The 15,008-nt window shown below is 43.6% G+C and overlaps 1 protein-coding gene across 3 annotated transcripts in view; it reads left to right on the forward strand.

Annotated features, from left to right (window-relative positions):
* Nucleotides 1–15,008, forward strand: part of LOC408897 (nuclear receptor coactivator 6) — a 168,035-nt gene that overhangs the window by 90,710 nt on the left and 62,317 nt on the right. The gene's annotated exons all lie outside the window — the stretch shown is intronic.

Consider the following 15,008-nt stretch of genomic DNA (forward strand, 5'->3'; position numbering starts at 1 on the left):
ACCGAAACCGATACCGTCGCATTAAAGTCGACGTCCTCCTCGGTTTGCCTTTTTCCGCGAGGTTGCCTTGGCCGATGACATCTGGTCGACGGTCAGGAATGCCGAGCAATAACCGGTCTCTCTCGATACTCGCCGAGTGCATTTCTGCCTAGGTGAAATTCCTGAGCGAACGAGCGGCGAAACTCGCGCAACCCGGTCGATATTCCTCGAGCGTGTCCGGTTCGCGCCAACCGGCCACACCATCATCCGGCCGAACGATCGAACCGACGATCGTCCCAGCAAAAATCTTTAATTTTTTCTCCGCGTTCCTGACGACAAACTCGACCGATCTCGTCCCATCGTGCGTCGTCTCGCCTACCACGATATCAACCATCGATATCAAACCACCATCAGCCTCGCTCTTTCTATCATCCGATCTCGACCCCAGACTCGTGGACTCGAGGAGAACTTTCTCTAGCCTCGAAACGTATCGCGGATAACGTTCGCGCCTCCATATCAGGGAGCGCAGGGTGCGCAACGAGAGGGAAAAACGTTCGCTGTCGGCGAGAAACGTCGATCAAAAGCGCAACGGTTGCAACAGGGTGCGTTACGGTGAAAGTGTCGGCGGTGTGCGCAGGCGTCGCTCTCGGATCCGTAATCCGTGTCGCGTTACGGACGTCGCGATCCCATCGGGATCGCATAAATCGACGCGTCGTTGGCGATGTAATTGCCGTTAATTAAATTAGCCCGAGCGCGCACCAACCGCAACGCGCCTCGCTTTCCCGTTATACGGGATCGACGGGGCTATCTGCAATTAGTAATTACACCTTTGCTCGATCGATCACCGTTCCTCCAGCGTTAATTTGTCGCCGATATTTATCGTCGACGACAACGCTCGTCGATCGACCACCTTCCTCATTTTCGCTCGCATTTCGATCTCGAGAAACCCGAGCAGCTGTTCGCCCAGAGAATCGAGCGTTTCTCGATTTTCATCTGTCGAGTACCGTAAACAGGCGCGAAAGGAGCCGCTGTTTATCTCTTTTACCGCAAATAGTAGGTAGCCGAGGCGGGTATCGGTGGACAGGGAACAGGGTTAACCACCAACTGGGACGGACGGTGAACGTGACCTAAAATTGCCGACAAATGTACTCGCGTCCGCGTTTCCAACGACTCTTGCGCCTCAAAAGTGCCCCAAATCTGATCGAGTATCGCCCAATCTATCGCCTCACCGATGGACCACTCGCCGAGTATCTGTCGTACGCTCCGAATATTCGAGATCTCCGAAGATGCTTCGAGACATGCAAATGTCGATCGATCGACGAAGATCTTAGGATTCGTTGACCTGGACGCTGTTTACGCGATCTGAAATCTAGGCGATCGTGATAAAAAGCTAGAGAAGAGAGAGAGAAGAGCGGTAGGTCGCGTAGCGTCTCAACCGTCAGCGAGCGACAGCGGTTAACAGTATCTGGCCCCCACCGATCGCGTGAATTATACGCGAGCAACGCGTGATTCACATCTCTGTCGTCTTATGGCGCAGGTGGGTGTACTTAGGTATCGCGGGCTGTCGCGCGAGTCGGTTGTCAGTCGCCTCGCGATATCGAGCGGCTGCTGATACACGTTGCGAGTCGGCCGACAACCGTTGACAAGAAAGGTGGTGGTCTAACGGCACTCGCGGTTACGACCAACACGGATGTTCGTCCGCTTCGGAAGCACCGATCTCCTCTGTCGGTCGCGCGTAGGTGGCTTCAATTACGCCGAAAGGAGGAGCGCGCCGATCTCGTCCGACTTTACGATGATTCGCGTTGCGAAAAGAAGTTGCGAGTTCGAAGCGAGGATTCGCGCGGTGGGTCGTTGTCTTTTATGGAAAGTAACGGCGTTACTTGGTCTTACGTAATCGAATACCACGCAACGCGGTCGTTCGCGGTTCGCTTTCCTTTCTTTTTCGTTTCTTCTTTTTTTTTTCCGTTCCTTCGTCATATCTATGGAATACATTGGCGTCCATATTTATCGAAGATTCGATACTATCGGAGAAGAAATTATTATCGAAGTAAGATAATCGGAAAGAAAGAACGACGTCGTATTCGCTCGCGTAACGAGACGCGGCCTTTTCGTACGAGTTCGCATCCCGCGAAAGGGCTACGAGGTTAATGACCGAAACATGAGAGGGGGAGGGAGAGGATCTGTCGTGGAAAAAGTGTCGCGATTTTACGCGATATCCAGTTTACGCACGAAATGGCAAAGTCCATCTCTCGCGCGTTCTCGCGCGCGAGAAAAAGCTGAGAGAAGAGAAAGGAGAACGAGGAACGCCGCGGAAGAAATCGTAATTGCATCCGATTCATCCACCCACGGGAGGTGGAAAGAAGCAGAGGCACGTTCCTCGTAAAATTTTCCTCGCCTCGTCCGATACCGATCCGTATCGATCGGCCGCTAACGAGGAGCAACAGCGGAGGGCCTCGCGTTAGCGGAGGAAGAGGATCTTCTGGCAAAAAGCGCGGATGGGTTTGGTTGGGCACCCACGCTCGATGTCCTACGCCAATGGTAGAGGGGCGGGCGGGCGGGCGGGGGGGAAGACCGGTTCTCTCTCCGGTCGTACGAGGTCCCTTCCACCAGCCTCGATCCGCGCGAGGTCTCTCTTCTCTCGCCCTCTCGACGACCCTACCTATCGTCGTCTCGTTCGACCGACGTACACTACCACCACACTTTCGAGTCGAACGGTTTCCCTGCGAATAACCGATGCGGCCCGCTCATTACCGCGTACCTCGTCAACCAGGGGATCCGCTCAATTCCGAAGCTGGAATCGCTGCTGCTCGACCGCGCGCTCGTGTCTCCGGAGATTTCAACGCCTGGCCAAACTATCGTGTATTACTTCTTCTTTCCTAATTTCCCCTCGTTTTTAACTCTTTTACAAATTCTTCCACTCTGAAATCCTATCTCAACTTTTTTTAAATTGTTGCAAATTCGCTCGATGATACAGAGAATAATTTTAAACTTTTCTTATGATTGTACAAACTCGAATATTTCTTGTCCGAATCACGAGGTCGAGGTTTTCTTCTATTTTTCCATTCCATCCGGGAAAGAATTTAAACAAGATCGACTTCGACTTTTCTATTGACATTAACTCACTTATTTCTAAATGATGATTTCCTAAATATTTCGTAATTTATGCGATTTTTGCAATTTTTTTTCCTTTTCTTTTTCTTCGCTCGTAACAACCAGATCGAGATCTATATCGAAGAATTGGCTCGTAGGATGGCAACTTACGGACAGATTGCATCAGAATCGTCGGGAGTCGACGAATCATCAAGGTCTACCTATCGACGAATCGCTTGCTTAATTCGTCGAATCGAACGAACGAGGGCATCCACGCTCCTGGATCGTGATCGCATCGTACAAAGTCGGACGCGACGTAACTCACGTTGTCCTCTCGCTAGAGGACGAGGTATCCGAGAGCAGCAAGAAATCCTGCTGCTCTCCTGCACCCGTATCATCCAGGGAACGAGCGAAGGAATCGGCGTTCTTTGATTGCTCTCGCGTATAGAAACGCGGTCGCCGTAGGTGGTACGATCTCGCATCCACTTTTCCTCCCCTCGATCTTGACGCGATGAAGCACGCGAGTGGCTCGATAACTCGCTGCTTACTCGCAGCGGGACGATATCGATCGGTCGATACGTCATCCGCGATAACTCCTTTTTCTCGATAAGGAAGTTAGCCAAAGGCGAACTCGAGACTCATAGCAATTAATAAATTTATCCTTCCTCTTCAAATTTATTCCCATCGATGCGGGGAGTGTAATATTTAAATTGCGATGCAAGATATGTAGAGCGATATCACCGTGGACACTGTGCGATTTCGCGTCTTTTTCCTCTTCTTCTCTTTCGTCCATTGTTCCGCTTCGTGATCGGTAATCCACTGTCTTGTCCAATGATTCATAATAAATACGATAGAATTTCGAGTCAAACGAGCAATTTTTCTATCAATGTACCACGCTTCGTTCTTCGAAGGAATAAAAATCATCGTACCATTCTACGCATTCCTAATAATCAACGAATGTATGATACAAGATCGAACTTCATCGTTCATCCCTTTCGCCTCTTTTCGCGTTGATTAATAAGTTCTTGCTCGTTATATTCCGCGAGCGTCGCTTATGGCGCAACTCAGATCGAGTATTCGCTATATACATTCTCTGACGCAACGCGCGACGCTTCCACGTGTACGATCAATCGATATCGGTCGAATCGAGCAGCTGCACCGAGCCTATTTTACGCCTATTATCGTCCTTCGTATGCCCGACCGATTTGTCTATCCGTTAATTAACACTTTGCCCACGCCACGACGATCGATAAAGTTCGGTTCCGTTCCAAGCAAAATTATTCCAGTATAATTGCAAGTATTGAAACTCGTACGCGCGATATACGCGTAGCGACGTGTATCGATATACGTGCGTCCGAGTAAATATTTATACGCTCGTCGGAATATGATGGTGATATCACCGATTCAGTGGCTCGATCGGTAATCGATAAGTACTACTTCTTTTTTCTTCGTTTTTCGCGGGCGTGCAAGAGCAGGAAGAAGGCGAGGAACGCGAATCACCACGAGACTCGGGGCCGTTACTCCAGGAAATCGTACGTGCCTCGCGTACGCATTTGCGTGACACGCGTATAAGAGGGAAGCCGTGGATCGGTTACATATATACTTTTCCACGCACTCGCGCACCGAACGTAGCAGATAAGGAGCGCTGTTGTCTCGATCTTGAGAGCCTTTCCGCGTTTTCAACCGCGACCTATTCCGGGGGACGAATTTATTCGATCGGTCTTTGAATGTTGTGCTCGCCTTCGTCTCTTCCGGATGAGCGCGCGACCGGATCGATCGAAATTCCTCGAATAATACTCGAATAATACCCATTCCAAGGAATAGAGGGAATTCCATAATTTTTTTCCATCGAATTGTATTCTCGTTCGTTGCTCTTACCTACTTGAATTTGTAACAAATGGAATATCTTTACTGCGATAAATAAATTGAATTAGAAGATAAGATAATTTTTCGTTACTCGGATCATTTTTAACTTTTTTAACATTTAATCTGGATCTCTCATTGCTCGATACGTTAATTGTTTATTCCATTAATTTTTTGTCAAAGATCAAAAAAATTGGAAATCTCCGTTAAAATTTCATTCGTGTGAATAAAATTTCTATCCGAGGAAATTTCGAGAATCCCGAAGATCGAAGAAAACGCGAAAAGAATCGGAGGTTAAAAATCGAAATCGTACCCTCCCGAATCGAATCGGAAGAAGAAGAGATCGAATTCGAGAGAATCGCGATCAATCGACGACCCGAATGATCTCGCCGAGATCTATCGAGATCTCGCGAGCCGAGAAATATGCAGATAGATGATCTTGATTCAACGCGACCGGATGAAAATGCACCCGACCGCGCGCTATCGAATCGCATCGCCGAGGAATAATTGCTACCGAACGTGGAGAATGGTAAATAACAAATTGCGACGCCTCGATTTTTCACCATCCCGCCACCTTTTTTCTCTCCGTCGGCTATCCAATCTCATCTTGATGGTGGCGCGCCGCTTCGACCATCGAGCGGAGCGATCCAAGATCGAGAATCGGATCGCGATCAACGTCGATCGCGTTTCACGGGACGACGAATCTGATCGCGAATCTCAAAATCGATCGATAGAAGATCGTTTCCGAAATCCGAGTAACACCGCGATCGCGTAACGACGAGATATATCTCGAATCGAGGAAAGGATCATCGATATTGATCGATCATCGCTCGTGTCTTCTCGCAATTGTTCCACATTATTTTTCGTTTCGTCAGTTGGTTCGAATCGAATGGTCCGGAGCGCCGTGATACTCGCGTGATTCCACGTTTCATACGTATAAACCGTGGAACGAAACACCGAAGAGCCGAGTTTCGAAAGGGAACACGAGCCCTCGATCGCCAGCGAGGGACCAAACCGAAGAAAATTACGATCCATACCTTCGCCCGTTTCGTCGTATTTCACCGCGTCGTCGTTTCCCTTCTCTCGACCCTCGTCCTCTTCCGCGATCGTACGTCCTTATCCCGGCTCGCGAATGATCGCGTTAATAAGGGCAATAACTTTCGTCCCGGCATCCTGTCCCGAAGAATAAAACAGTATTTACGCGCCTCAACGAGAATAATTCTCGAACGCTGTGTAACACTTTTTTCGTAACACGCCTGTAAAATTGCTTTCTTATAAATTTTGCGAGTATGCAACGCGCTCCGCTGATGTTTTACGAACACATTCGATACCCAAGATACTTTCGGGAAGAACATTGGAAAGGGAAGTTAAAATTATACGTCGAGTTAACGAGATTTAACAACGGCAAAATTGTGAAAGTTTGATATATTAAAATTATTTCTTTTACCGCGAAACTTTGAGCCTCGCGAAACCCACCCATCTTTATTCCTCGCTATTAATTCTTGTAAATTTCTTTCTAAAAGTCTTTTGCTGTTTCGAATTTAAAAAAAAAAATTCACTTCCATCCAGCGTTTTATCATATGCTCTTAATCCTCATTTTGCCTTGATAGAATTGACGCTCGACTCTATATGATTCATCCAGCATAATATAAAAATAGAGACGATAAAAATTCGATCAGCCGCGCATTTCCAAAAGTATATTTTCGCGCGATCGGGGAAAACCCGTGCCAATATGCACGTTCGATCGTTGGAAAGAATCCAAGTTTATCTTCTCACCGTTTGTGGGAGAGAGCGCATTTATATACGTTCTACTCACGCGATTCTTCGTACGATTATCGACGCGTACCGGTTATACGCTTCGTCTTCGTTAATCGATTGTTATTAATACACGCGTTATCGTAGCCCGCCACGACGGAGTCACGAAGTACCTTGATAAATGAACATTGAAACGTTATCCTGTTATACTTAGAAACGAGAACTCGGTGGCACTTGCCTCTCGAGAAATTACAAGTCTGAAGACGACCGTTGAGGGATCGTGGATTAATCGTGGATACACTTTCCTCGTAATTTCATCTTTGGATCGTGCAACTTACTCGCCTTACGAGCATCTCGGTTCCGCCATTCGCACACGCGAATCGAAACGGTGATACCTTCGAGTTAAAAACGTGAGATCAATGGCTCGATGCTGATCAAACTGGCGTATAATTTTTTACGAAAGAATCGAGTTTTCCATTTTTTCAAATCGTAAACGCATCTCTCCCGACTCCAAATACTCGAATTCGAACTGTAATTCGAAATATTTCGAATCACAATTGAAACTATTCTACGTAAGTTACATTATGACGCGATACAGATCGTCACCGAAGAATCGATCCTATTCCATCGATTTTTCCTCGAGACATATTCCACGGATGGATGGCTGTGCACTCACTCATTCGCGGAGAGTACTCGATGGAGTGCACGCGCGAGCCTGCATTTCCTTCGAGACGATAGCTACCGTTCGAAACGAGGTGGGGCCTACGCAGATCCGTGCCACAGCCCTGCTGCCCGCCAACGCATTCGAGCTTCGGGAGGCTGGATCATAATTCTGGTCGGGAGCAGGAGAAAAAGTCGAATCGCGGCCGCCAGATTTCCATTCCGCGGCCCACGGATTCCCGAGAAACGCTTCCTCGCTTCGTAACCCACCATTCCGCCCTCGTCGCAATCTCAATATTTATAATTCGCTTTTCCAAGTAATGCGGTCCATCATGTTCTTCGGATAATTAGGAATTTTAAAAGATGCCCCAACACTTCTTATAATTTATTTTCACGATTTATGCGCGTCTCTCGTCGCCAATCGTTGATATTCGTTTTATAATTCCAACTTACGATAACGCGGCGAGGAGAGATTCTAGAGAAATTGGAGAGAAATCGGCCGAAAGATAGTTGAAAATAACCGTGCCGTTCTATCAAACTTATACGAATATCGAATACACGTTCGAAAGATAATTCTTCTGCTCTAGATAATTCTAAATAGAATCTATTTTCGATCTATCTCTCTTTCGCAAAATTTAAATTAAATATATCGCGATATCCACAGCGCGTGAAAAAGGAGAAAAATCGAGAAAGAAAATATTTTCGTAATCCGGTTTTTATCATTTTTCCACTTGCGAAACGAATATCACGCATTAAATGATGAATCTTATCAATCTTATTTCATGGCCGAAAGTTTGAGTCGTTCTATATCTTTACATTACTCCTTTGTTATTTAGCGGAAAATGGATAAATACGTAAAATTGGAACAAGATCGAACGATTCGACCATAAGAAGCACTTAGCCGCGATTAAGACTGGTTGTCGTTATTTGCTCGTGTTAACCCTTCGAGTCTTCCTCGATGGGGACGTTAATTATCGATCATTCGGCGGCGGTAGACCGGCGCGGCGATCCGTTCGGGCTCGCCTCGCAAGAACCTCTCCTCTATTTTTCATCGTCCCTGAACCCCTCCCCCCGTACAGGTCGTACTACACGGCCGTCTCGCTCGTTCGTCATAACGAAAGCCCCCTCCCCCTCTCTCCCCTCCCTCCCCTCCTCCTTTATCGTCTATCGATCTGGGTTTTTCGCTGTCTTCGCCGGTAATTGCCTTCCACGTCCCGTCGTTTTGCTCGCGTTCAATTTACCGCTGGGAGCGATCGAGAAATAGACGCGAGGACACGATAAGTCCTCTCTCCGCCCTTCCACGCCCGCCTCTTCAACCTACCCTCCCGCATTCCTCCTCAATTTCTTTTTTCCCGGGCATCGCGCTGTCCACGCGCGAGAGGAACGCGACCCGCGCAACCCTACCTTCCTTGTTTTTCCATATTCCCCCCTCGTTTCCTTTCTTTTCACCGCGCGATCGCATCCCAAACCGGAACCAATCCCATTATTCCAATCCGATTATTCCAACGTTCCTCGATCAAGAGGAACAATTTTCAGATCGGTCGGCTCGTTCCGACACCGAGAAAGATTAATTCGCTGTTCGATTCGCTGTCGAAAAGATTGTCATTACAACTCGTGATTAACATTCCCTCAAGAAAAAATTTAAATTTTCTTCCCGGAAATTTCTGAATCGGCCAATATTGTCGATGCCCGCGACTAATAACGCATACGGGTAACGAATCCCCGGTCGAGATACTTTCACTCGTTTAACCGCGGAATTTGTATCGGCATCGAAACATCTTTATCTCCCGAAGCTTGATAGATGCTCCCGCTCCGCCATTAATTCCATACTTCGCCTGCACCCCGATTAAAATAGTACATGCGCGGATTACCGGATCGAATTAAAATCCGGCTCTCGAAACGCTCGTTCTCGATCGTTCCTTTGAATAACTTGCGCGTACCGGCCGCATTAATTACGTGATGTAACGCGAATCACGTTCACGAGCCGCTCGTTCGTACCATTTTTCTCTCCCTTTATCTCTTTCTCTCTTTCTCTCCTCCCTTCTACATCGATCAATTCTCGTCCAGCGCGAAACATTCTTCCATGGCGAGATTCGTAACGCTTTCTGAAAATTAATTTTTCTTTTTTTTATTTCTTTTTTTTTTTTCTAATTCAAGTATGCATACCAATCGGTGAATTTCATCGATCACGATGAAATGGCGATGTGACTCGTTATACGACATATGTCGACATAGAACGCACATTTATGTTATTCTATGGCACGCGCCGAATTAAAAAGATTTACGGATAATCGCGAAGAAGAGCTAAGAACGAAAGAGCGGAAAAGTGACGATGCCGCTCTATGCTGCGAGATATTTAATTCGGCATATCGTTTCAAAAGTGTGACCAAAGGGTAATCGTTTATCGTACGACTACGTTTGCACGGTTAACCGCGCTTAAGTAATCGTAATTACACGTGGATTACTATTCTTAGGATACGTGTGCAACTCAGTTTTTCTCAGACGGTTAACAGTACCCAAGAGGAAAATAAAAGATTCGTAAATGTTTGCTTCCTGATTGGTGGCTCTAATCGAACCGCTGCATCTACAGTTAGACTGTCATAGAGGAAATTAACGGCTAGCTCTTTTCCATGTGGATATTTTATTCTCTATGCTATATCTTCGCCATCTATAATGATATTAGATAAAAAGTACCTTATCGCGAAAAATAGCGAAGATGATACGAATTAATCGCGAATTAGATTGCAAAAACTGATTTTGGTTTCGATTTAACTTATCGATATTGAGTTGTTATTCAATTGTCGTAGGGATAATTGGCACTAGATTTATTAAATTTATCTAGTGATGAATTAGAGATTATAGTATATTAGAGGTGTACGAGAACTCGAAAATATCTCGAGAATCCGATGCTCGGATCCCGTAAAAATCCTCATAGATCGAGAATTTCAAGATTCTGAGCAAGATTCTGGGCAAAATTCTTCAGAATTTTTCTAGAAGAGAAGAGAAAAAAATTAAGAGAATAAAATTTTATACATTCCATATTTTAAACTCGTAAAATTAAAAGAGCAACAGTTCCGAAATTCTGGGAAAATTCCGACAATCTCGAATCACGAGATATTTTCGAATATCCGACGTTTTCGGGTACTCGGACGCCTCTATACGTGACTCATCCGATAACCGGTAATACAGGATTTGTTGAAAAAAATTTATATTCGAAGAAAAACAAAGAAAGAATTGTGTATATATTTATAAGATTTTTAAATATTTTGAAGAAAGGAAAATATTTTGACAACAATATAACGAGGAATGTATGAACACGATATCAATCAATAAAAATCAATCTTTCTTTCAACTATGAATGAATAAGAATATTTTGTTATCGCGAAATTTGAAAATTTGAATACAAAAATAACAAGATTGTAAAACGTATATATATAGATAATTTTTGAAAATATTGCATTTCGTATAGTAAATTTCTTCGGTCCTATTATATCGATCCTTCTTTAATATCGATCGATTGTCTGTATACATATTTTTTTAAAATATCGTAAAGACCAAAAAAAATGATAAAACTCGACATTCCGAGTGAATTCGTTCTCGAACAAAGAAAACGAATCGTCGATTCGCAAGAAAGATTTTCATCGCGGCGCAAAGACTATTTCCCGGCATTCCACGCGCTACGACAAATTTCCTAGCAAATCTCCGTCGCGCATACTCTCGTCCTCCGCGACATCTCTCAACCTTTCTCGATCCCTGGAAACGCGATACCGCGTACCGGCGCAGATTCCGCCAACTTATTACGCAGCCGACCAACAAATTTGCCGACAGTCGTTTCCACCGGCGTCCAGAGGATCCGCCTCTGTTCGCGAGCTTGTAATCCGACGCGACGCGATAAAGTCGGTGGAAAAGAAGGTGAGGAAAGATGAGGCGGCGCGCCAACAGGGAGGAAACAACCCCGAGGACGAATACGCGCACGTTACCGATGAATCGTCGCCAATTTATCACGATGAAACTCGAGGCGACACAACCACCTCGCCTCGGCCGGCAATTAACGCCTTGATTTAAGGGCCAAGTTTTAACGTCGTCGCCTCTGTATTTTTACTCTCCAATTCGCGTAAAGATTCCATTTCCAACTTTCTTCTTCTACCGATTTTCTTTTTACGCTATTCGCCCAACGATCGCGCACGCATTCATCCATTTTCGTTTTCGATCGTGAAATCGTGTACCGTGGTTCGTTCCACTTGATTCGACTCCACGTGTTTTTCTCCACTTCTCTGGCTGCATTCCGTTCACGTTCCAGAGAGCGTTACGTTCCATTCGGATTCCTTCTATTGTACCCGATTCCAACCCCTATTCCAATCCTCGACTTCATCCTCATAATTTAGAAATCCAAAAGAGATTTCGTTTCGCATTCCATTTTTAAACAAACTGTCGCGATGAATTAATTAGCAACAATTTCATCCTATTCCGGAACATTTCGCTCTTTTAATTCATATATTTTTATATTTTTTTAAAAGACTTTTTGAAGTGGAAATTTCTTAATTTTTTAATACGTAATTTTCGATAATAACAAAATTTCACATATGATAAAATTAAAACAGTTTTATCGAGATTCTAGAGCACTCGTTCGAGACAGAGTTTCGGAATAAAAGCTGTTCAAGTTATTCTCCGATTGTTCGCAAATTGTTGAAACATTAAATTTGTACGATTAAGATTCGAGAATTGTCAATCATTATCGAAGAATGACAAAAGAATTCCCAAAAAAATAACAAAAAAATATATCAAGAACTATGTATTAGCACGTAAAACAATGATGCACAACGATTGGGATTTATTAAATGCATCAATATTTTCAATATTTCACAGTTGAAGAAATTATACGTTCCTTTAGAAATTTATATATGTATCATTACTTAACGCAAATTTAACGAAAAAAATCTATGCGTTTTTTCAAACGTATTCTCGCGTCCCACTTCTCTACGCGAATATCAAAATATTTATATTTCCAATTTTTTAAAAAAAATATATATATATTTGTATAATTCTCTAAACGAATAAATAAATTTATCAATATTTGTAAATATACAACGTTCGACTCACTGGCCTCATTTTTCTCCCATTTCCTTACTCATCGCGTACTCCTGCTTAAACTTTTGACGGTTCCGACAGGATAAATTACACGTTCCGGTCCAGAGTTGCGTGCAGCGAATCCGGTAGGATGTGATTACATGGACTATTATTAAACTATCGCTAAGAACCACTGCGGAGAATCAGGTATTTTGTTGTCAGCCACGATGCAATTCATTCCGGAATACAAAGGGACCAACTTAGTAATTGAACTCGTTTCTACGCATTCCTAAAGACAATTTACGTAATGGAGAAATGATTTACGACTGTACGCTGTATACTTAATCGATTCAAGCCCCTTCAACTTTCAAACTTTTTAATCGAAAATATAATACGAAATAAAATGTAATATAACACGAAAATAAAAAAAAAAAGACATACTCGTTCGACACCGGTTCAACATTGAGAGATAAAAAAAAAGATTAAATCGACCGCTGCTATTCGTCATTCGTACAAAGAGAGAAAAAGAGAAAAAAATATTATTCGAAACACACAGAATCGTTGAAATATCAAAATTCTCGGTACATTTGTATACAAAGGATCCCAAAGGATCGTAAGTCTGTCACGCGTGTCTATTCAGATTCGTTTTTTATTAAGCGAAACTAGGGCGCCGACACGCCCACCATAACGAATTCAATTTAACGCATGCTAAAGATCATGAATTCCTTCCTTGGTGTATACGAAGCTTGATAGTGTGCTTTTATATTCGATTTATTAGCCTTAAACGTTGCTACTCCGCACTGTTTACGATCCTTAACCACAAACGCTTTGTCGAATTCGCAACGTATCGTCACCGCAACGTTCCGTCATCATTATCAATATATCGTTACGACTCGTCAATGCGGGTTCGGCCCATTTATTTCGACCAACAGTCCCATAGATCGGTTACTCTCGAATCGTCGCTCGCTTATCGTCACTTTTCGCTGTGCGCAACGGTGCACCGTGCACTTTCGCTCGTTACAAAATCGTTTCTCTATATTTTGCAATCGAGTTAAGAGTTTGCAACCGGAATGTGTGCAGACCGTCCGAGAACGCGCGAATCCGACCAATGATTTAATTCCATTTTTCCTCGATAAACACCGAAATGCGTGGAATCTCGATGGATATTTATATGCTACCATTTACAGGTATCCGTATACTTTGGTGACAATTTGGATTCGCGAAGTGATCACGGATTACGCGAACATATAATCGATGATACAAATCTTTCGACGAATCGCGAATCATCGGAGGTAATTAGCTGACCCACATCCTTCCATCGGATGACGGTCAATACGAATAGTCTCGCGGGGGCGAATAGTACGTGGGTAGCGATTTCTCATCAACGACAAATGAAAGCAATCGTTTATTCGCGGCTGTTCGCAAGCGCGTTTGTCAGAAGCGACCGAGTCATCCTTTGTAAAGTGCCAAAGTTCATCTGGATCCTTTTGATCAAACGGATAACGTAGGTGTCTCGATCGAGAGAAATGTTTGCAATCTTTGTGATAAATAATGCTTTGTTACACGCTGTGTATTCAACCTACATCCTGCTTTTACTGTGTTTAGACGTTGATATATTTGTTGGAAAAGTGGGAAAAAATTAGATAGTAATCACTTTGTATCTGAAATAATAATAATAATAATAATAATAATAATTTTCTTTATTTTCTTTTGCCTAAAAAAGTAATAAATTTATCGAAAAGATGGAGTTTACAAACATATGATTAAAACTATACAGGTAGAAATACAAACGAATGAATTCTATTTGTATCATCGATAAACAATGAAACGACAAATGATCATCGTTGTGCAAAAAGATGTTATGATAAACAAACATAAAGCACGTTTATCATAAAGCTAAAAGTCATTCCATAATTTCTCGATTAATCCTCGAATCTCGGCTAATTCACGGTGAGAGCATAGATCCATTCATCCTCATTAGTAAGCTACTACTACCTAGGTGGCACACCCTATCCATAAAGCTAAATTACGTTGGCACACGTAATTCAGAAACGACGCTCGATTTCCTCGATAAGAGGCCATGCATTGGCGCGATTCATCCTGCCTCGATATCTCCCGAGCTAAAGGTTAAATCGAGAATTTTATCACGGGCACGCCTATACGCTGTTCGATTCGTCGTGAGTTTCTAATATACTTCTTCGCGAACAAATGGATCTGCATAGAGCGGTGACAATCGTGAAAGGCGCGTCATCCTCTCAGATCTAAATTTCTAGAGAATATAGATTGTTTTTGCAATCGAAGACATCTGTGCTAAAAGACAAAATAAGAATAAAATTTCACTTTCGAATAAAATTAAATAGATTCGAGCAATTATGGGATGCGTGTGCTCGATTCGAAAATAAACGAATGTATTTCATCCCACTTTTCATCGTTTTAAATCTATAACTGGAAATATCCTGTACACCGATATACCGTAGCAAAAGCAACGTCGTATCGTAATTTGCGCGCGATTATTATCGATCAACGATGATATTCGTAAAATGAAAGTTAATCGAGAATCGTTTCATAATCAAAAATGGTTGATTAATGATTTT

Source organism: Apis mellifera, linkage group LG7 (genome assembly GCF_003254395.2).
Source record: "Apis mellifera strain DH4 linkage group LG7, Amel_HAv3.1, whole genome shotgun sequence".
NCBI classification, from domain to species: Eukaryota; Metazoa; Arthropoda; class Insecta; order Hymenoptera; family Apidae; genus Apis; species Apis mellifera.